A 23,599-nucleotide genomic window follows, 5' to 3' on the forward strand; every position below is an offset into this window, starting at 1 on the left:
GAACTGACCCAGTTCTCACCCCCAAATCCCACCACCTCCTCTGTCCTGGGATGGCTATTTTTGGGAGTACATCGCCAGCTTGGGAGAGTCTGGGCTGTGTCCCGGGATGTAGTCTTTCCCTGGCAGCAGCCTTTGCTGTCTCCCTGCCCAGCGGGCGGTCTGCCTGCCGGGATGCTGCTTGCAGACACTTTCCGCTGCTCTGCCTTTGCCTCCCACGCAGGGAGGGCAGGGATGGAGGCAGGCGGCGGCGAGCAGCGATCCCGGGGCCCCGGGGAGCACTTGACACGCGATTCCTCTCACACAGACAGTGCTTTACACGCTATTGCTGGCACAACACAGCGAGCGGCCAGGGGTTTCTCTGACACACACGCTCCTCCTTGCAGTTCCCTGGGCTCATCCTTCTCTCAGCCGTCATACCAAAGACACCGGCTGCTGCTCTGGCAGCATGAGTGGTCTCTGCTCATCAGAGCCCGGGGGAACAGTGGCAGAGCAGGCTCATCACCCTGCCTCTGCTCCCTTTGCTCTGCCTTCATCTGTCCCTCCACTCCTCACTGCCTGGCTGCCCCAGGCCACTGGTGAAGCCTTGATGGGGATGGGGATGGCTTTACCCCTACAACATCCGCAGGACTGGAGTCAATGGTGGAAGATGCAGGGCAAGCCGACCGTCCCAGCTATAGCAAGCAATTAGCCACCCCACTCCACCAGTCCAGTATGGTTAATAGATTTTTTTTTTTTTTTCCAAATTGAATTTATCGCTCTTGGCTCTTGTGGCCAGGCTTTATCGTCTATCTGTGTTCTCCCAGCTCCAGCTGACAGTGGTTCTCACTCCTGTGGGCCAAGTTTAGCGGTGCAAATCCAGGCCCTTACTGTGCTGGTTACAGTGGTCCTGCCCTGGAAGGTCTCTGCTTACATTGCAGCTCCTCCTCATCCCTCACTCGTTCTGCTATGCCCAGCCTGAGGAGTGACCAGACCCTATGTCCAACATAGGGTGTTGGTAACACCTCCAGGTGTTCCTAAATCCTGGACCATTTTTCCAGCTCTTGCACTTCAGTTTGGGGCCATTTACGTGCACAGAGGGTTCAATATGTTTTTTTCTCTATGCATTTGTCTGTGGTGCACTTCATCTGCCATTGTGTTGGCCACGCACCACACTCAGCCAGGTCTCCCTGACAAGCCTAATCTGAGCTTAAAGCTCCAGGAAAGAGGGATGGGGAACCTTGGGGGTAAAGTGAGTGACTGCCAGTGGACGATCACTAGGTGCTACAAGCTCTGTAAGGGAATGAGAGAGACACACTGTTGAGGCAATGCCAGCTGTGGCCACCCAAGTACAGGAGATGCCCCAGAAGGTCCAGTCCAGGGAGAAAATTCAGGGGGTTTGGAACTGCGAATGTCCTAACCAAAGGGGAAGCACTATCCCATGCTGCTGACATTTGTGTACTAAAGGGTAAACATCTGATGTGTGCAAGAGGAAGATTAGGGGGGACCTCTGGTTGCCCATGTCAAGGTTATCAGAGCAGAGATGTGGACTGTGGGGGCACGCAGAAGGATGGTCCCCTGCCCAGAGATGGTCTGTGCCTTGGTGTGGTCCAGTGGGGTGGCTGGCAAGCCCCATGCAGGCTGTGGCTGCAAAGGGTAGTGGGCATGCTCCTTTTCTCCTGGACATCAGGCTTCAGACTCCATCTACTGTAATAAAAGTGGAATTTCCCTGGCTTGTGCTGAGCTGCCTGTGCTGGGGGAATACGCGGCACTGCTGGTGCTCAGCAGTGAGCAGAAGAAAACTAGGGCAGGCCGGGATGAGCTGGGCTGTGGATGCAGCCTTGGGAAGCCTGGGTATTTCCCAGGAAGGCTGAAACCTCCACTCAGCTTGATTAGCAAGAATGCCAGGAGCGGTCTAGCTCAGCAGAAAGAGGACAGAGGCCACTCCAGCTGGTCCTCCCAGCATCACTCATGTGAGTCAGGGCTTTTTGCAGCATCCCTGTGATACAGGAAAGTTTTCTGTGCAGATGTGCTCCCTGGATGCCCAGTGCTGTGGAGCAGAGGAGCTGCCACCCCAGTTTGTAACTGGGAGCATCCCATAAGGGATGCAGGTCTGCATGGTCACACATGTGGAGTGGTGGCTGCACTGGAACATGCACAAAACAGGTCTGCAGTACTTTAGCAGCAAAAAAACTGCTTTCCCTCTTCCCAGTGCTCTCCCTGGGGTAGTTTGGGGCCGTGCCTCCAGATGGGATGCCCCTGCTTCTCTGCCCATCTCCCAGGGCTTTTTCTCTCCCCGTTCATGCCCCTCACACCCTGCACATCAGGAGTCTGCAGCCAGCCATGTTTGCTGCAGAGGCGCAGAAACCAAGCCCTCACTTTGCGGCAGGGCTGGGTGTGGCACTGATGCCGGGTGCCGGGACCCACACTGGCCCTGCCTGCCTCCCTTCCCCTGGCTGCCTGCTCCCAGCTCTGCTGGCAGGCATGTGTGGGCAGCTCCTGCCCACTTATGTGTGAGGAAAGAGAAAATACAGACTGGTGATTTTCTCTGGGGGGCTGAGCACAGATCAATCTCACTGTGCGCTGTGAAGCCTAAAGGACACCTTGAAAACTTCTTTTGTCAGGAAAGAAGCTGATTTCTCTCTCCCTGGGGCTCCTTGGGGACTTCCCACCAGATTTCCAGCATCTGAGAGAGCATCTTCCCTATGCTCACTTCCCCTGACACCCACCAGCAGAGCATTCCTGTGGGCTGCCACCGAGCCCTGGGCAGGGGATCCCCAGGATGGGATGAGGTGCAGGGGGAACCATTTTCATGGATCCATGTCTTTCCCCAGGGTCGTTGCAGCCTCTGGTCTTTATGGCCTCTGCCCAAGAGGCCTCATATCCCTGGATGGGGAATGTGCCCAGAAAGGGGGTTCCATCCCAGTCCTACAGGTCCTGGCACAGGGGCAGAGGTTGGTCTCCAGTGGTCACTCCCTCTTTGGCTCAGCCACACAGGAGCAGACATGCAGACGGCTGCAAGCTGCGGGACATCTTTGCAGGGCCAGCTCAGCCTTCGCCTGTCGCAGGTGCCAGCCAAGGAAATGCCAGGGCAGAGGGCCAGGTCAGGGCATCGGCAGCATCCCCGCAGCTGGGGCCAGACCCTGCACAGTGGGTGGATCCAGGAGGTTTCCATGAAACAGGAGTGTCCCTCTCCTCCCTTCCTATTGTGGCTGCTCCATCCATCCCTCCTGACTCACCTGGCTCCCAAGCCTGGCTGTGCCTCAGCCTCTTTGCTTGGCACAGCAGAGGGGACAGAAACACCCGTGGGGATGGGGGGAGCAGAGTTTGGAGTGGGGGGGAAGGGGCCAGCAGACACCTCACAGACCCCCCCCCATCCCTTTGTCCTCCCTCCCAGCTGCTTATTGCAGGCCCAAATTAGGGATGAAAGGTTAACGGGACAAATCTTTATGAAGGCAACAAGCAGCACACTGGCTTTTCCAAAACAGCCACCACCACCCCTTGCCCCCAACCCTGTGGCAAACTAAGGTCACCCCAGCCCTTACCTTGCCCTAGATGGGAGAGCTTGCCACATGCATGGAAATGTCCCTATGTCCCGTAAGTTCCAGTCAGGGCCCCTCGCTTTAATACTGTAATTTAGCAACACGAAAACAGTTGCATTCTGAAATTAAGCATACAAGGAGCTCTCCTTAAGCTGGGGGAATTATTTCCACATCATTTCAAATTTTCTGCTCTATTAATTTCCCTCTAGTCTGTAATTTTCTTCATTTGTCCCAAGGCTCCTGGGGTTCAGCAGACCCAGCACTAGGCATGATGCTTAGTCCCTTCTCCTTGGGCCAAATCCCGGTGGCTGGCTAGGCATCCAGCTTTCCAGATGCCTGGAGGCTCAGCTAGGTCCTGGACTTGCATGCCAGTGCTGCCCCAGGATAATGGATGTTCCTCTAGCTCAGCATCAGCTCCAGTCCTTCAAAAGGAGACCCTGCTCTAGGCACAGGAACATGAAGCTGCCTCAGTGCCTGCCTGCATCAGGCATCCCCCAGCAGTGTGTCCCCTCTCAGTAGGCTCCCACCTTTACCCTAGGCTGGAGGGGGCTGGGACAGTCTGGGACCATGTTCCCTGGCCTTTCCACAGGGATGCTGGTAGTGGTGAGGGCTGCTGTCACCCCTTGTCCTCTCCTAATACTACATCTGGTGGCATGGAGGGCTGGTGTTGGCAGGGGGATGTGGCCTGCAGCGAGCAGTCGTATTCTTGGAGGCCTGAACATTCAGCTGGGCATAGGGCAGAGCACCCCAAAATCACAACCCTTTGCCTCAGCATCTCCCAGTGCAGTTCAAGGGCACAGCCCCATGCTTCACCCCTCTCTGCCTTGGAGCTCACATGCACATGCTTGGCCGACACCATGAGCCCTTAACATGGGAATCAGTTTGAAAGGGTTTAAGTAACTTCAGTTCTTGCATTGCATACAAACTCCAGCCCCTGAAAAGGTTTGCAAGATCTTTTTTTGCAATCAAGAGGTGTCTTGGCTTCGCACCTCTGCTTGCATCCTGACCCAGGCTGGTAGACTGCAGCAGCCCAGAACTGCCCCCTTCTAAACACACAGTGTCACCATCACTGTTTGCTCTGTCAGTGCCTCACTTGCTTTCAAGGGCTTCTTTTTTGGGAATAGGGAGGTACCAGCTGCTCTGCAAATGGCCATAGCACTGAGATTTTGGGGGCTGAAAGCTTCCTGGATGTAGTGTAATCAGAGGATGGTGCTGCAGGGATTTGCATATGGTCTCCTGTTGGGATGCAGCCCAAAATCATGCTCTTGGAGAACTACATCAGAATTACAAGGTAGGAAAGGTCTTCCACTGTAGCAGGACAGGTTTGCTACCCTGTGTTGCTGATCTGGGTGTCCCAGGGAGCTTGTTATTGGTAGTCCACCTGCTTCTTACATATGTTTGATTTGGACACTCAGTTATCCAGCCACTGGGCTAGCCTGGAGAGGGATGAGCACTGAGGGGTTTTTTTTGGCTGTGTTTGGGTGCAACACCCTACTCAAAACCTACAGGAATCCTTCCAAAGGGACCCCACAGAGCCTGAGTCAGAGACAATGGCAGTGCCCCCCCCCCATCCCCCGACATTTTCATCCTTCTGCTTCACTTCCAAGCTGCAATTCCCAGGCGATCTCAAGTGATAACTTCTGCTATTCAACAGCAATTTGTCTTAAAAAGCTATGGCAACACTAACATTGCATTGCCTTTCCATCAATATCCAGCAGCTAAGTGATGGATGCTGGCAGAAGACTGTGCTTAGCTGCTTCAGCCGTTGTTAACTTATTGTGTAGAAAGTAAAGGTATGTATTTCTGCTGATGTTCCTATGGGAGATGGAGAGTGACTGGTTTCAGCTCTTTTAATTTCAACAAGAGGCTGAAGAATACCACATCTTGGTTTGCTCTTCCCTGCAGCCTCTGCTTTATTAGTAAAGAGGTGCTTGGAGAGCAGTGAACAGAGGAAGCCCTTTGTCTTTCCATGGGGTACCATCTGTATTGGAGCTGATGGGGGATGATCAAAGCTCTTTCCAGCGTCTGCCTTCAGGTGCTGCCCTGCAGCTGGTTTTTTCCAAGTGGTGCTCAGAAGAAAGTGCTTAGAGACCCTCCAGGAGTGCCTACACTCATTGGGCACTCAGAGGAGAGCAGTGAAGCAGAGGCAGGTCAGAAGCCCATCTTCATGCTGGTCTTGCCTCCTGCCAAGTGAACACAACCCCAGAAGGCTGTTCCTGTAACCCATCCTCAGACTGGTCCCATGGCTGGAGCAGAGCACTTCCCACCCAGCATCTGCCACAGCTCATGCTGTTAGTAGACGTGCTGGGAGTTTATATGCTGGTATGTGGAATAACAATTTCCCACTCTCAAAGGGTTTTTTCTGGTCACCTGAAAGCCAGGGTTATTATTACTTTTTGCCCTTCCTCCCTGATCCATGGTATTCTCTCAATGCACAGGGTTAAACCTGGAGCTGTAAAGCTGGTAACGGCCACGCAGAGCTGGTGGAGCAGATGGCCTGTGTGCTCCTGTTCAACAGCAGGCCACCTCCTTACCTGCTCGAGAGTCTCAGCTGAGCTGGGAGGTCCATGATCCCCCACGCCAGATGTTGCAAGTCCTACCTGCCAGCTTGCCTCCTGCTACTCGGGGCTGGCTGTCCAGCCCTATCCCCTCTGTCTCCTTCCTTATTCCTGAGATCTCAGAGCTGCTCACATTGTCTCCTGGCTCTAGTGCTCATACCCTTCCTGCCCCTCGTGGTTTATTGTGACTCTTGCAGACCTCTCATTTCAGGACTGATGCCCTGCTTGGCTGGACAGCTTGGGCTCTACCCCTGTGCTACAGGTGAGCGCTGGAAGCAGGATGGTCTCCAGCATCAGAGGCTGAATTAATCCCCCTCCCCCCCATTCTTCACACATTTACTTCCCCATGGTGGTCCCTCATTAGCATCCCACTGCTGTCCTCCAGCTGCTTTCCCTGTTTACACCATTTCCAAGACTATGGTAGGACTTTATGAATCATTTATCTTAAGCAGCAATTATTGTACAAACAAGTTATTAATACTGTGGCTATCAGCTTGCTCTGAACATCAGAGACAAAGCATGAGTTATAAGCATTGCAGAAGATGGATTGAGAGAAGGATTGTTTCAATTATGTGAGCCCCCCCCATCCTCTCCCCACTCACACAAGCAATTTCAGTGATGCCTGTGGGGTACCTGAGCTGAGCAGCTCTCCAGCATGAGGCTCAAAGGCAGAAGGCAGGAAGAGGAACGGGGCAGCAATGAATAGGCAAAGTGATCATCCTGCAGCCCAGGGCATGCAGCTGAGCACGATGTCATGCCATATATACTGGAGTTTTTGCAGGGCAGCCCAGGAGAGGGGTCAACCAGTGGATGCCCCAGAGGCGTGGTGCCAGGCAGCCTCCTCCCAAACACCACCAGTTGCTTTCTGCAGTGGTAACGGAGCACTGGTGGTAACCTTGGGACCTCGGGAGGCTGTGAGACACCTTGGGCTGGCCAGGCTGAGTGGCTCTTGCAGCACTGCCTCCGGGAGCAGGGCTCACATACCTGGATGGCTGCCTGCAGGGGTAAGGGGTGAGGAGGCTTCAAAAGTTGTTGGACAGGATCTGAGGAGGGCAATGCTCCAGCATGGTGTATTCCAGGGAAACTTGCAAGAAAGAGAAATGCCAAGCTGTCTGTAAAATGATGCCTTTCTGCAGGAGGGTAAACAACACAAGCCTCAGCATCTGGTCAGTGGGGAAAACTTCAAAGCTGAAAACAAAACCAATTCAGTCACAGCTGCGAATCCTGCTAGGATAAATCATGTTTGCACAACACCAATTACTTCAGTTAATTTGCGGTATAATATACAAAGTTTCCTGGTGACAACTGGCACGGCAGCATCGCTCTGCCCCATCCAGCACCTGTCGCCCATGACCTGGGGTGAAGCACAGGAGTGGCCCAAACCATCCCTGGGAACAGCCAGCACCCTATGGGGGCACCCCAAGTCAGGCTGGTTTGTGCTTTGCTGGGACCACTTGCCAGGGGATGGACCAGCCTCTGCGACTTGACAGCCTTGACATGGCCATGCTGGATGAAAAAAGGAGTGCTTCAGTGGATGAAAATGTTGCAGGGGCTGGGTTCAAACAGGTGAGACAAGCACGTGCAATGTGTAGGGGGGAGTGAGGGGCTTTGTGTCACCTTGCAAGGAAGAGATGCAGGGCTGAGAGGGTTGAAGCCCCTGGAGAAAACGCTAGTGTCGTGTCCAGGTGGAGAAATCAAGCCTACAAGGTTGATGCGTGTCGGCTTCTCCCCACCCGCCCTTGGAGAGGAGAAAGATGGATTTTGGCACTGCTGAGTGCGCACTACCATGTGAGCAGCCCCTGCGTGCAGGCAGGGCGGCTCTGCCTGCTGGCAGCCAGGCACGTGGCTAATCGAAGCTGAAAGCGTCTCTGGTTGCCCGAGCCATCCCCAGTGCCAGCACGTGCGGCACATGCTGGCCTCTCTCTGCAGCCCCCTTGGGGAGCATCCCCCGCCTTGCAGCCCCTTGGAGGGACCTCAGCACGGCTGGGCTTGTGGTTTGCAGTTGCGAGAGTCGCAGGAAAGCTTTTTTAGCGACTTCTTCAAAGGCAGCGTGTTTGAGGCTGGGGTCACAGCGAGGCCATTCCCTGTCGCTTCTCCATGAGCTCTTCCCCCAAACACACAAAGCTGTTTTCAAACGAATTGAAATGAATCACCTCTACTCCACAGACAAACTTTTCTCCCCCTCGTTCTCCTTTGAAGATACTCACAACATGTTGGACTTATCAAGACTAATTTTAGAGAAAAACAGAAAAAAAATATGCAAACTATAGATTCAGGCCCCTGAAGACTAAAGCACTGTCTAAGAGCTCTTCTAAGGAGTGCAGATGCAATGAGGCTGCCTTATCTTGGAGTCAGTGCTGGAGTAGAGAGCCACGTAACGAGGGACTATTTCCCATCTGCTGCATAAATCTAAAGTTACTTCAGGCAGAATGAGGAATCAGAAGATACTTCAAAGGCATTTGAGCTCTGTATCTGTGTCAAACTGCAGCTCTAAGCACTCTGTGTTGCCCTCCTATTAAAGATGAACTTTTGTACTCTGTTAGACATCTTAAAAAGCATAAAACATAAGTTCATTTGCTTTTCAAGTACTCCCATCCCCACCCCCTGCTCAGCTCCTTTGCAAAATAGGAGGCTGTTAGGATATTTGCGAACAAACAACCCTGGGTTTGCTGCAGAGGTTTCATCTTCCCTGTCAACACAGGAGGGCTCGGCTGGGTGCAGCTGCAGTTCTTCAGCCTTGCCCAGCACCAAGGGGAAATGTCACCACAGTGTCAGTGGCACGATGGGACCAGGCACCCACTTCCCACACACACACGTCCCTGGCATGTTCTGTCCTGAAAATGTTTGTGCCAGGGGAGATGCAGCTCTGCCCTGCCAGAGACCTCAGGGGCGTTTGCCTGGGAGGAGAGTGAATAAGGCTGACTGTCAAGATAACCCTTTTCCTTGTGGAGTTTGTGGCTTTATCAGCATTTTTTGTGAAATGAGGTGAAATGTAATGGAGGGTTTTCATCTGTGAAAGTTAATAACTTCATGTTAAGCTAGCACTAAGACCCATGGCCCAGGGTCCTCATGGGATGCTGTGGCATCCCCAGGCAGCTCGGTGGCCACCTTACTCTACAGGACTCAATGCCTCGATGCTTCGAGCACTGTGGGAGATGCTGACTGGGTGGTGGAGAAGGGAGAACAGCGCAGGAGGCCCCTGCCTGGAATCAATTTATGGCATTGAAACAAAACAAAAGGCTTTGCTGTTTCCAAAATCCACTGTGCATTTGGCAGCAGATCAGCTGCCTAGAGTTTGGCCTGTTCTTTACACAGTATTCCTTGACACGGCTGTAGCACCGCTTCTTTAACAAGCAACAGTCCCATTACTGATGGGGCAGCCAGGAGGGAGGATGGCCCCAAAGACATGTGTGGAGCCAGGAGCTGGGGAGGATGGGAGAGTCAAGGGCCAGGCAAAGCCTTCAAAACCTCCAGGGTCTGCAGGGAATATTTGTCAGGGGAAGTGGGGAGGAAGGGTATGAGAAGAGAAGGAGAAAGTGTTAGGAAGAAAGAGAAGAAGACATAGGTAGGGCGTTTTACAGAGACATCAGAGGCGGGGAGCACAGTGAGAGTAATTAAGGTTTTGTGATTCAGGTGTGAGGCAAAAGGAGGGAAGCGTCCATAGGGGACGAGGAAACAGAGGACAAGGAGGAATTCAGAGTCTGGCAGCAGTGGGGCAGGAGGGGATTACTGCAAATGCAGGGAGAGAAGAGCTAGAGACCAGCAAAGGAGGACACAGGCATGGTATAGCAGGCTTGCAAATGGCTGTGACAGTGAATTTCTGCACTGTCTTCCTTGGAGAAGGCGAAGTGCCTGGCAAAGTCAGTGGAGATGAGATGGGGTGTCGGACAATGCAAACCAGGGGTCACGGGCACAGCCAGCCACAGTAGCATCCCTATCACCTGCATCATATTTGGGAGAGCAGAGAGGCTGGGTGGTGATGAGAAATGGCTGGCAGAAGTGATGGAAATGAGGAGCGCAAAAGTCACGAGCTTTCAAATTAGGAAAGAAAATAACATTAGCAACTGTGTTAGATGTGTGATTTCTATTTCTTAGCTGGAGCTGCTGCCCACATGGCTGCACAGAGCCAGAGATGGGGGCAGGATTAGGGCAGATTTGTACAGACCATTGGACCTGTCCACATTTGGGAGCACCTCCTGTGCCACACTTGCACCTTGCCCTGAGCAGCTCAGGGTCTGTAGGCACAGCAGTGACAGATGTCTTCTCCTGTTGCATCCTCCTGGCTTGTGTCTCAGTGGGGTGGACCCTGGCCCCAGGGGAGGTCAGGATCCACATGCTGAAGGAGGTCCTGGAGGGAGCTATTTCCAGCCTGGGAGAAGTTGCTCTGTGCCAGCAGTGACTCAGCTTGGATCGGACCACTCTCATGTGGAGTCCGGAAAACATATTTGCCAGTCCACGTTGATGCCAATGCTCCCTCAAAGTTACCCAAAGGGGAGGGGAGGCTGGCTGTGTATATTTGGAGAACTCCATCAAATCAAATGCAGAAGAAATCAGACCTTCTCTCCTGGCTTGTTAGCAATTTACAAACCCATCTCAAATTTTCATTATGGGCAGCAAATGAGCAGTTCAGGGAAACAATTTTTCTAGCGAACTCAGGGGATGGATTTGGCCTGGACTGTTGCCTGCTCATGGCATGTGTTTTCCAAGTCCCTTTCCAACTCGTGGTGGGGCATCTGAGAAGCTGTAGCTGCCTACCCAACCTGTCTCACATGAAGCAGTGGTGTAGATGGAGCCTGGGACCAGCATGGAGCCAAGTGGACTCTGCATGGCATGGGAACTGGCAGTGCACACTGCAGGTAGCCCACACAAGCACAATCCACAGGACAAGGACACCCAGAGCCAGCCCACCACCTTTGGCAGGGCTGTCTTCCAGAAACGTATCCCTTCCCATTTCCAACTCCCAGCCCTTCATCATCTCACACCCAGCAGGACTGCACAGATCTCCATCGCATCCTTCTCACTCTCATCTTCCTGGGCTGAACAGCCCTAATCCATTCAGTCTCTCTTTGTATAGGTGTTCTGTCTCTCCCACTATCCCACGTCTCTCCTTTGGCCCTGTTTCTAGTTGTAAGACCTCATTTTTTTGGGTGCAAAGGCCAGAACTGCCCATGCTGTTCAACTCCTGGGAGCCGTACCGAAGTTTCTGTGTTGTTCTCAATACTTTTCTTAATAAATTTGCCTTTCTATTTGCTCCTGGGCATAGTTTCAAGGTACTATCAGGGAAGTCCATGTAGCTGCAGGTTCCATTCTGTGTGGTCATTGCTAATTTGGAGCCCATTATCATGTACAGCTTGGGTTTCTTTTTTATTTGAATTACTTTGTGTCTTTTGGCATGGACTATGGATGCCATTTTATCTCCCAGCCAGTCATCATTTTGACTTTTTTTTGCAAGTCTTCATGGTCACTTTCAAATCTGAACATTTTTTTAATAGATTTGCATTGCTGTCTCAGCTTTTACCATCTCTTCTGGGTATTACAAACATGCTAACAAGCCTAGGACTCTGCCTAAATCCCTGGGCTTCTGACAATGACCTCTTCCATCATGAAAACTGGACATCTATTCCTAGCTTTTCTTTTCTCTCCTTTAAGCTGGTTATTAGTCCACAGGACTGAACTATGGCACCTTAGCATCTATAAGAGCCTTTGCTGAGGTACCATAGGCACAGTCTTTTGAGATCCAAGCACATGAAGTTTACCGTATAGTCCTTCTCCATGTCACTTTTGACCTCTTCAAAAATCTCTCTAAGGTCTGGGAGACCTGACTCCCCTTTATAGAAAATCTCAGGGCACTTTCTTAACAAATTACGCCTATCCAGCTGTCTATTAAGTCTGTTCCTCACTGAAGCTTGCCCCTATTGCTTGGTGTGGCATTCAGACCCACTGGCCATATGCTGTCCATATGACCACAGAGATTTTTGTATGGATTGGTGTCCCATCTGTCACCTTCCACACCAATATGAAGTTACACTTTGGAGTTTGTAGCTGATCTGATTCTTCTGGAAGTCTTGTCCGAGTCCCATATAGTCCTGGCCATTTGTGACTCTTCAGGCACCCACTTTGCTCTAACACTTCCTCTGACACCTCTCTTTGAAGCAATTTCTCAGGTTTATCCCCTGGAAAAGCCCTTGTGGTATGGGAACCTCTTTGACCATAGGTGTGCAAAATGCCACTGCAAAGGTTTAATTTTATATTTCTGTGGAGCTCTGTGCTCCTCCTGTCCTCCTTTAATACATTGCCATCTATGAGAGATGTTAGTTTCCTCATGATCTGGCCTCGTAAAGTAGGGGGAAAAGTTGCCTTAGCTTTTAAGCTGCTAGCAAGTTGCTCTTAAAAAATATTTAATCTGATTCATTATGGTTTGGCACTTAATTTGCCAGGGTCTAGGCACATTTCTGTTTTCTACATTTGGACACTACTTTCTTTTTATTTCTAAGAAGCTGGTTCACTTTGCAGTTTAACCATAGTAGACTTTTAAAACCTAGCAATGCTCTTGTACAGTGTTTAAAAGAGCATTTCTCCAGTTTCATATACACCTGATGGTAATGCAGAAGTTTTACAAATTTTTAAACATTACTTACATTTTTAGGTTTTTGCAAAGTAGTCCAGTACTGCCCTAAAAGTATGGTTTATCATACTGGAAGATAGCAGAGGCAGTTATGGACTAACAAGCGTGACCAAGACCCCAAAATGGATTTACCTCATTTGAGAGGCTTTTCTATTAATTTGTTTCACTCCAGGCAAATTATATGTGCCTCTCAAATCAGGCTTAGTGAAGATCTTAGTCACAAACAATTGGTCTCAAACCTCAGAGATCAAGGGTAGTTGATATCTCTTTTTTCCTCTAATCTAATTTGATTCCCAATAGTCTGTGGCTAATGCAGGCACACAATGCACCAGACAGAGCATTTGCAGCAGAGACAGGGACGTACAAGGCGGTGTTAAGATCTTACTTACATTATTATCTACAGCTATGGCAGTTGCCAGCAGTGCTGGGAGGATTTGGGGAGTAGAGAAGCACAGAGACCTTGGCCTGACGCAACCAGGGTCAAGAGAGGAGATCACGATCTTTTAAATATGGAAAGGGATTATCCGATTTCAGTGACAATTCTGTTAGCACATAAAATCTGCATAAACTGCCTGTGACCACGTTGACATGGAAAATTAAGAGATTCATAAACACACAAAGGGGAATGGTTTCCCAAGCAGGGAGAAGGGGACAAAGAGGCTTGGGATTAGTACCGTAGCAAGGGGTCAAGGCAGGAGTGAACGTGGTATTGGAAATGCAGGTCTGCATCATGAGTACTCAGGCAGCCAGAATAACAGCATCCCCCAGAGAAGCTGAAAAGGATGGTCCATCACTGCCTGTGAGCATCTCTTTGTCAGGTCCTGCTGACCACCTGCAGGGCCAGAAACCATATTTCTCCTTAATAATTTTTTTTCCCCCTTAAATCAGTCTTTTGGTTCTCTTCCCTGCAGGAGCACTGAAACAGCAGGAATAATGTACAGGATAAGACCAGACAGGCCTGACACATCTGTCACCATAACCAAGGTCAGAAAGGAAGCTCCCCCAGCCGGAGAGGCAGAGATGCTGTTATTTTCCCTCTGTACTATAGGTTTTGTCCACTTTCTGCTAGGATTAGCTGGAATTTTCCCCGGAGAGATTGCCTGTTGTCAGTTCTCTTCCTTGAAACCTGTCTAGCATTGCAAAAGTATACTGTCTTTGCCTTAATATTTTACAAGTCTTGGGAATGTGCAGTTAATGTGCTTTTGGAGCAAACATCTGTGATTACCATGGCTGTGGAGAGCTGGACTCGACTCAGCTGGTTCAAGTGTCTCCTTGACCCCCTGGTCCAGGTACATTGTTTTCTTCTAACAGGGTAGTTTTTGATGTAGGAACCTTTGAGGGCAAAGGATGACTTTAGGGGACCTGGATGAAGCAATCAATCAAGGATGAATAGGTGGACAACAAGATGGGACAAGTCAAAGCCAGACATGGTGTAGGGTGGAGCTGCAGCCAGCGTCCTTAGGGATAGTTTCTCCAGTCCAAGATGTTGAAGGTGTTTAAGGCCTAAAGAAAAGTTGCCATAGAGGAAGCTTGAAGTGCAGGACTTGGCTGGGCACACTGAAATTCCAGCCAACTCCTATCTGCATCCCACATCTTCATTAGACAGCAAAATAAGCACAGAAGACTAGAAAGAGTCACCTTGATACAGCTGGGGAAGCCTTGCCAAGGGAAAAAGATATGGTTAGGGTGATATGAAGACTCACTTTGTCTAAAAGGGCCTGCACCAAGCACAGGACAAGATCATGGATTGTGCTTATGAAGATTGCTGGAAGCCAGGGAGCTCCTGAACCTTTCTCCTCACCCATGGGTATGGTCCAGGCATGGAGCTTCTGTGCTGGGAAGGGTCCCATAGGGCATTGTGGAGCTGATCTAAAGTAGCTTTGTGCCAGCCACATCCTGCAAAGGCCTCTGTGGATAAGTCCTGAGAGGGGGCTGAGGCAGGTCCTTGGCACATGATGGAAGGAGAAGGATGTGTTGAAATTCAGCACAGCACACCTGAATGTTCCTTTTTAAATTCTCAGTTTAGCAGCACCCACATCCTAGCAAATGATATCAAAACTGCAGTGAGCAGTTCTGCAAGGAGAATATAGATGGGATGTCGGGGTAAGGAACCATGCATCAGCCCTCCCGTAGAGCTTGCCTGTACATCCTGAACCACAGGCAATTCAAAGCATGGGGAAATATGGTCAGGTTCGCTTGGATGTCTGCAAAGATGACAGCATCCGCTAGTAATGAGTGGAAGAAATACTCCAGCTTTCAAGAAGTACATGGCAGTGGGTTAGCAGGACTCATCGACTGGATTCTGGGTCATGAAGATCCACTATCTGTTTGTGACTGGCCACATGCTGATGAATTGTGTCCTTGGCTTGGGTCTTCTTTAAGTTTGTTGTGTTCACCTCTTCATGGGGAAGGTATCATTTCCTCTGAACATTCTGTACTGCATTCACCTCTGGGGCCCCTAACACAAGAAGGACAGGAGCCTGTTGGAGTGGGTCCAGAGGAGGGCCACAAAGATGATCAGGGGGCTGGAGCACCTCTCCTATGAGGACAGGCTGAGGGAGATGGGGTTGTTCAGCCTGGAGAAGAGAAGGCTCTGGGGAGACCTTATTGCAGCCTTTCAGTACCTAAAGGGGGGGCCTACAAGAAAGCTGGAGAGGGACTTTTTAGAAGGGCATGTAGTGACAGGATGAGGGGTAACAGTTTTAAACTGGAAGAGGGTAGATTTAGATTAGATGTAAGGAAAACATTCTTCACAGTGAGAGTGATGAAGCACTGGAATGGGTTGCCCAGAGAGGTTGTGGATGCTCCATCATTGGAAGTGTTCAAGGCCAGGATGGATGGGGCTTTGAGCAACCTGGTCTAGTGGAAGGTGTCCTTGCCCATGGCAGAGGGATTGGAACTAGATGGTCTTTAAGGTCCCTTCCAACCCAAACCATTCTATGATTCTATGATAAATTAATACAAATCCTTAGCAAGTGTGCACTCTCAATAGCAGGCTGTCTATTGCTGCTGGCCTCACTCACAGCAGGGCATTTCTGAGTAGACACAGCTTTGGCTGGGGGAGCTGATTGGACTTGAAACGTGTGGGGCTGTCTGCATCCAGGAGAAGCACTTTCTGCATGCAGCAAGATGAGGAGGAGTGGGAGAAATACTCCAGACTTTGAAGAGGATCCAGAGATCAGCTCACTCCAGGGACTGGCCGCAAGGTGGTTTAGTCCATGTGTCATGGAGCACACAAAAACCTGATGGAGGCTCTCAGAGGCTACAGGCAGAGAGACTTTCTGGCTCTTCTCAGCCTTGTTCTCAGTCACAGCCCAGAGGCAGTGATGGGCCTTGACAGAAGATGTGTCAGCACTGTGGCCTTCCAGGTGTTTGCTAGTGCTTGTGTCCCAGCATGAACTGCAGAGCCTGAGGGATGGACATGCAGCCACCAGCCTGGGAGAAGTGGTCCATTGTGGAATCCATCCTGGACCATCCTGGAGAGGCAAAGCACCTGGGAAGGATGCAGTGGCACAGTAAGGGCTGTCCCTTTGCCTTCTCTGCTCCGAGACACACTGCTCAGCCCACTGCAAAATTGCCACTGGATGCCAGCAGCCATGGAGTGGCCAGCACCTGTGTGAGGACTAGCCAGTCTTGATTGATTACCAGCAGATGGAGGATGCACACAAGAGAGAGATAATTAATTAATTGTGACTTTCCCAGCCTCCAGACTTTGGTTTCTATTGATCTCAGTTTTATCTGGAGTAATAGAGACAATTAGGAGGGAACACAGCAGCAGAAGTTAATTACAAATGGAATGGAAACTGTGTCTTTCAATTTATTAAACTTTTATCACAAAGCAGTACTGCTGCAGAAGCACTGGGAGAGACGGTGTGCCTCACTGCATCCTCCGTGCCATGCAGGGCACTCCCCACTCTTGACAATCAATAATAAATGATAAAATCATCCTCCTGAGTGGGGCCAAGGCTCCTGTGCCAAGCCCCAGGGAACCGAGCCCTCGGAGGAGAGCATCTGGGCTGCTTGGACAGGCAGCGCTCGCTCCCAACGGGAGCCTGGAAGCTGCTGCTCAGCCCTGCCTGCACCCCACCGGGCTGGCAGCTCTTGCAGGCAGGAGCTGCTCTGCGGGTGCTGGGGACAACTCATTGCTATTCCTGTCCTGAGCCTTGGGTGGAAGACAGCCCTGCCTGCCCACGGTGCAGGCACAGCACAGCATGCTAAAATGGATGCTGTGGGCAGAGGAAACAGCGCAGGCTAGTTGGGGAGGAACCAGCCCATCTCAGAGAGCTTCACTGATTGTGGCTGGGTTTCACCTAGCTCTCAGAGGTGGATTTCAAGCAGCCTCAGGGACACATTCCCACTGCTAGCCTTGCCAAGATATGCATTGCCTCTGATCAGGGCAGGGCTGCAGGAGGCAGCCAGGAGGGCTGTTACTTCTGCCCCTTAGCACCATGGCTCCAGTGACCTCCTTCCCTTGACAGAAGGCTTGGATGTCAGGCAAGGACCAGGGATGTTGGTCCTCCCTCCGTTCTCTCCACCTGCCCAGCTTCATCCCACCCTACCCTACCCTCCCTCCTCCGTACACCTGTCCCGAGTCCAGCTTGGGAAATGCCAGTCCTCATCCCCTAGGCTGAAGTCACCTAGCAGACAGCACAACCTTGGTGAGGCTTCTGAGAGACCACTGTCATTCAAAGCTGGTTCCTGCTCCTGTGTCGGCAGCCAGTGTGCTGGCAGTGAGCAGGTGAGGGATGCTGTGGCAATCCTCCGGTACTCAGTGGCCCTGTGGCACACAGCAGTGAGCATCCCCCATCTGGGGACTGGAGAACAGCATGTGGCTCAGAGGCTGAGCTCTCTCTGCTTTTTCTGTAAAACACAGGAGAAGATGGTTTATTAAATATCTCCTAATTCTCTGAGGGTGGTAAACCAAATGACGTGACATAAAGGGTCTGGCTTGGACCTGTTTTCAGCCGTACCAGCCTACAAAATGCTGTGCCTCTCTCGTCATCATTATGCCTGTCTCCTGCCTGCTGAAAGTGCTCCCACCTGCCTGCTATCCCCTCTCTGTCCTGCCCTTGAGGTCACCCCACAGACTTCCAGTGAACACCCACATCTTTGTCTCCAGGGCATTTAAGGCAGTGAGTGTATAAATGAGGCTCTGCTGATCATGCAGGAGCAGTAATTAGGTTGCTGGTTTGCTCATACCTCTCCTTCCAACCATTCCCAAGACTGTTTGCCTTGCACTCCCCCACAGAGCTGGAGTTGTCCAGGAGTTGTCCTTAAGACCTGTCCTGGTTTCAGCTGGGATAGAATTAATTGTCTTCCTAGGAGCTGGTATAGTGCTGTGTTTTTGAGTTCAGTATGAGAAGAATGTTGATAAAACACTGATGTTTTCAGTTGTTGCTAAGTAATGGTTAGTCTAAAGTCAAGGATTTTTGAGCTTCTCATGCCCAGCCAGCAAGAAGGCTGGAGGGGCACAAGTAGTTGGGAGGGGACACAGCCAGGGCAGCTGACCCAAACTCGCCAACAAGGTATTCCATACCATGTGATGTCATGTCCAGTATATAGACTGGGGGGAGTGGGGCTGGGGGGAATTGCCACTCGGGAACTAACTGGGCGTTACTTGGCAGGTGGTGAGCAATTGCATTGTGCATCACTTGTATATTCCAATGCTTTTAATTTTGCTATTGTCATTTTATTAGTTTTATCATTATCATTATTAGTTTCTTCTTTTCTGTTCTATTAAACCCTTCTCAACCCACAAGTTTTACTTTTTTTCCCCAATTCTCTCTCTCCCTCTGGAGTGAGTGAGCATCTGCACGGTGCTTAGTTGCTGGCTGGGGTTAAACCATGACAGACCTCAACTATATCTTGCTAACAGCTAACTCCAAGAGTCACTGGAGCTGTACAGTTGGTGTTATTGCCTCCCAATGTCAAAGTCAGATCACATTGCTGAGAGCCTTGTCCAGTTAAATTTTGAAAACCTCCAAGGACAGAGATCCCAGAAGCTCCCTGAGCACCCGTCCTGGCACTGCACCACTCTTATAGGGAAAAAGGTTTTTATTATGTCCCATCGAGCTGGATGCTATCCTTGTGTCCTCCTGCTCTTTCACTCTACACCTCTGGCTCTGTCTCCTTTAAAACCTCCACTTAAGGCAGTGAAAGATGAAGTTAGATCTCACCCAACTGTTCCTTCTGGAGGCTGAACAGATGTAGTTCCTTTGGTCTCTTTTTGTAAGTCCTATGCTCCAGCTCCTGACCATCTTGGTGGCCTCCATTGGACTTGGCATCTCTCACACAGTAGGGTGGCCAAAACCAGGCACAGGGTTCCGTTGTGGCTCCTTGAGTGCTGAGTACAGGGAATGACAAGTTGCCTTGACATGTCGGGTGTGCTTTTTCTAATGTAGCCGATCTGAGGACAGCCTTCATCACTGAAGGGTGCACTGCTGGCTCAGTCTGACCTGACCTGACCCACATAGCCTTCACCAAATGGGAGATTTCTGTGTCACCATAAAACTTTCTCTGGTCGTTTATGAACATGTTGATTGTTCACATCCCAGAATGGACCCAGTCGGTAACATCTCTTCGTGATGAAAAATGACTGTTTATTTGCATTTATTCAAGACAGTTCAGTTTCTTTAAGATTCTTTTTCGAAGCATCATGTCAAAAGATTTTGACACGGCATCACTGACTGCTTCACTGAGGTCACAGGTTTAGGATTCGTGGTCCCATTCTTAATACGAGGCGACATCGCACTGGACTGCAAAGGGAAAGGCACTCTGAAATATCTCACTTGCTGATGGCTGAGTGTGCATGCTATTAGAAATTAAGCAGTCATGGGCCTGACCAGTACTTGAATAGGATACAGGTTTTAAATCCCTCGTATGGTAGGCACAAGCCAATTAGTCATGCTTAAATACTTGGGAGATTGCTGGAGCCTCGGGCCTCAGCGAGCTCTAAGACTCATTTCTGCCCTGCTAGTGAACTGATTTGCAGGAAAAGAGGGGAGGAGATATTTTCTCAAGGTGAAATAGATGTTCTTGGAGGATATGCAGTTTTAATACAGTTGAGATACCTGACAGATTAACCCCCAGAGCCTTGATTAGCCCTACACTGGGATTCCCAGGTGAAGAAACATGAAAAACACAAAGAAAACAATCTACAGTCATAGAAATTTGCAGAATGCAACTTTCTGTGGCAGCTCTTAACCAGTTCTGGTGATGTTGCAATGCAGTCTATAGCAATGAGAAACACAACTTTGGAGTCAAGTTGGAGGCAAGGCAGAGGGTAAGCCTTGAGCACCCTGGTTAAGCTAGGGCCAGGCTTTGCACCAAATTACCAACATCCCCACCCCGGTCTGGTGCAGGGGCCTGGCTGCATGCCACAGGCCGGCAGGTCCAGCCTGGATGCCATGTCCCTTGCAGCCTTGCCTGCTACATTTGCAAACAGTTTTGCCAGCCTTTCCTGGGGAATCTGCTCAGCAGCTGTGTCCCTCCTGACCCAACAAGGGCTGGAGCATCTCTCATTTATATGTCACTCGGCACATCCTCCTGCTCGCCCGCAAGTCCTAAATTCGATCTGATTTCAGTCTGATTACTTTCCCCTCCACTTGAGAGAATTAATTAATCTCCAGCTCCACTCCGGGTTTTTTTCCCCAGTCGATAAAAGGAGGAAGGAAAGGGTGGTGTACCTGTCATTAATCATCATTAAATTAGTGACTCTGGAATTAGCTCGCCATGAAAGCCAGCACTTGTGCAGCAGCGGAGCTCTGCCATATCACTGTACAGCAAGACCTGGACCTCTGCAGAGTTTGTGCAGCAAGAAACTGAGGTCTAAGAGAGGAGTGACCTACACATGGATGCCGCATGAAGGAAGGGATGCAGAACCTCCTTGGTGTCAGAGGAAGGACTCCACCACAGTAAAGCACCTCTATATGAATAGATACTTGCAGCTCCAGGAGCCTCAAGCCAAAGCACAAGCCAAGCCAGAGCTTTACGGTCATTGATCAGCATCACCCACATCACCCTTGAGGTGGCCATCCTGATGCTCAACACTGGCTCCATGCTCAAATGGCCACATAGATGGTTTCCCTTCCATCCTGCACAGCAGGTGGCCTCCACACGGACAGGGAAGGTAAAGGATTAGGAAGGAGCTTCCCTGCATGCCCTGCATCCCTGCATCTATCCAGCCATGGGGATCAAGTGATGCTGCCCTCATTGCTTGCCCTCGTCCCTGCCTCTTTGGCCTCCCCTCACCTATCCTGTTCACCCTATGCTTTGACCTAGAGCAGGAGGCTGAGCCCTTTCGGTGGCAGCATGTGGAGCAGGAGTGGTGGGATCAGGAGAGCATGTCCACCTGTGGCAGTGGGTGGTTAGCACACCGTGGTTTGCATGAGCAAATGTATCTAAAGGTAAAGTATATGCAATTTGCATTGTATGATTTGTTCCTCTGCACACATTTTAGTTCCCGGTCCTTGTGCCTCTTTCTATCTGACTTGCTACAAGCTTTCATTAATGAGCATCTGCTCCGTCTTACACAGAAATGCTCTGGTTGTGCTGTGGGGTGAAGTGATGGTGGTGACGGGACTGTGCTAGGGCAGTGGGTCTCAGATCACACCTCCGTGGACCTGTTGTCTAAGTAACACTTCAAACAATGCAAGGCATCTGCCTGGGTCTGGAGGGTTTGTCTTTGCCTTCCCTTGACAAAGTCAGTCATGCCTGGCCTTCACCAGCATGTCTGCATACAGCACCCCGACACAGGTGACACCAGACCATGAATGCCCTCTCCTTGATGCTGCGAGAGCCAGTGGCCACATCACGTCATTGCAAGGGCTTGGACATGTGGACAAGGAGGTAATCTCCCTCCGCAGCACACCTTGCTCCCACAAGCACTGCATTTGCTCTGTTAGCCACCGCCAACAGCGCCTTCGCTTGCTGCAACCCCCAATCCTCTTTCAAGGGCACTGCTTTCCAGAATGCAGCCCCTGTCTGGTAAGTGTGACCTACCCTCCTCAGCCTTTGATGTGTGACCTTGCCTCTGGCCTTGTTAAAATGCATGTTTCTGAAATGAGACCAGTTTAGACAGGATGCAACATTACACCATCATTACTGATCACACCTCTCACTTTCTCTCTGTCTCCCTGTAAATAATGTATCTTAATAACTAAGCATGCAGAGCAGGCTTCCTTTAACAGACATTGCCCCGAGTAGCCATGCTGAGGAAGCGCATTCCCTCCTGCTATGCCTCAAAGCACTTCATTAGTACATCAGAAAAGGCCAGAAAAACAATGCAAATATTCTGATCAGCCAGTGCTTTTGGAAGGATTTACCATCCCTGCCTGGCCGTACCAAGTCCAGAGCATCTCCTTGCACCCAGCTCTGCTGCAGTGTCATGTCTGAGCCTTTCTTGGGGGCTCTGTGTCCAACTCCCCCGCCTTTGAAAGCCCCCTAATGTGGCTCATGCACGCTCCCACCTGTGTCCTTGGGGCTGCAGGTTTAACCACTCATGGACTGCAGGATGCTTCCCACCCCCTCCTTCTTCTTCTCCCCTTTTCCTAAGCTGCATCACTCTTCTCCTGGCTGGGATATCCTGTCCCTCCCTTGTGACAGCTCTGGTCAGATCACCAATCCTGGTCCTGTTGGGCACCACCAGTTTGGAAAATCTCCTACGAGAAACTGCTCCCTTTCCATCTGCAATGGTGATGTTGCTGCTGACAATGGGAGACCAGGTCAGGTCATCCCCCGTGCTGTTGGGGTGATACTCCAGGCAAAAAGAGCAAAGCATACACAGGAGATGTCCTCCATGGCTGGCCTGGAGAAGGTGGGCATGAACACCAGGCTGCTACTATCCATAATCCTGTCCCAGCAGCAGGCAAGAAATGCTCCCAGCACCAGGAAGCCTGGCTCCTGGGACTGCCATTAAATTTTCTCTCAAAGACTTGTCAGCAGCCATCAAGACTTGCCAGCAGCCATCAAGACTTGCTTTGCTCAGCCTGTCCTGTTCGCAGAGCAGCCAGAAATCAGGCAGGATGACAAGCTGTGGGTCAGCTGCAGAAATACCTGTGCCAAACACACCCACTGTCACAGGCACATTTTCCCCTGGTGTAACGCTTTAAAAAAATAAACCAACAACTCTGTTTTGAGTGATAAGCCTCAGTGAAATGGATCCAGAGAAAAGTGTGTGGTGGATGTGTGCATGGGAGTGTGTGACTGTCCTTGCTATACCTGTATTTGTATAGCATATTTGTGCATCCATGTGTCTGCATGCCACAGCTCCTGCTGCGATTCATGTTTCCGTCACACGTGTGTCCATACACATATGCAACCCTTCCTGCTGTGCCCTACACCTAGGGTGTATGAGTAGTGCCCCATGCACATGAGTGGGTGACAGCACTTGTCTTTACAGAGTATACAAACCGTTCACACATGAGGGTGCTGTGTTTGATTCCCTCTGTGTTTGCCTGTGCCTGCATGCACCCTGTACATGTGCGTGTGTGTGTGCAATGCACATGCATGTGCTCTGCAGGCAGCTCTTCCCACTGCAATCCGTGCCCATTCTCCTGGCTGTCAGGACCAGTCCTCCCACCAGACCCAGAGTAGGGACTTGAGCTTAAAAGTCTGTTAAAAGCTTGAAAAACAACATCCTGCTTCCCCTGCTTTTCAAATTGCCGGTGTCTTTCAATCCCTTAGTCACTGCACAAGGGGTTTGGGGTCAGCACAGGACCAGGACCCATCCGTCTTTCCCCACAAACTACTGGGCTAAGCATTCTGCCCTGCAAACCGGGTAGCAGGGATCACCCTACCTGGGGAGTACAAATCTCCATGCAGCCTCCACAGCATGAGGGGCTGGGCTGAAGTGGACTGGTGTGTTAAATAACCCCTTCCTTGCCAAAAAGAAAACCATG

Source organism: Accipiter gentilis, chromosome 1 (genome assembly GCF_929443795.1).
Source record: "Accipiter gentilis chromosome 1, bAccGen1.1, whole genome shotgun sequence".
NCBI classification, from domain to species: Eukaryota; Metazoa; Chordata; class Aves; order Accipitriformes; family Accipitridae; genus Astur; species Astur gentilis.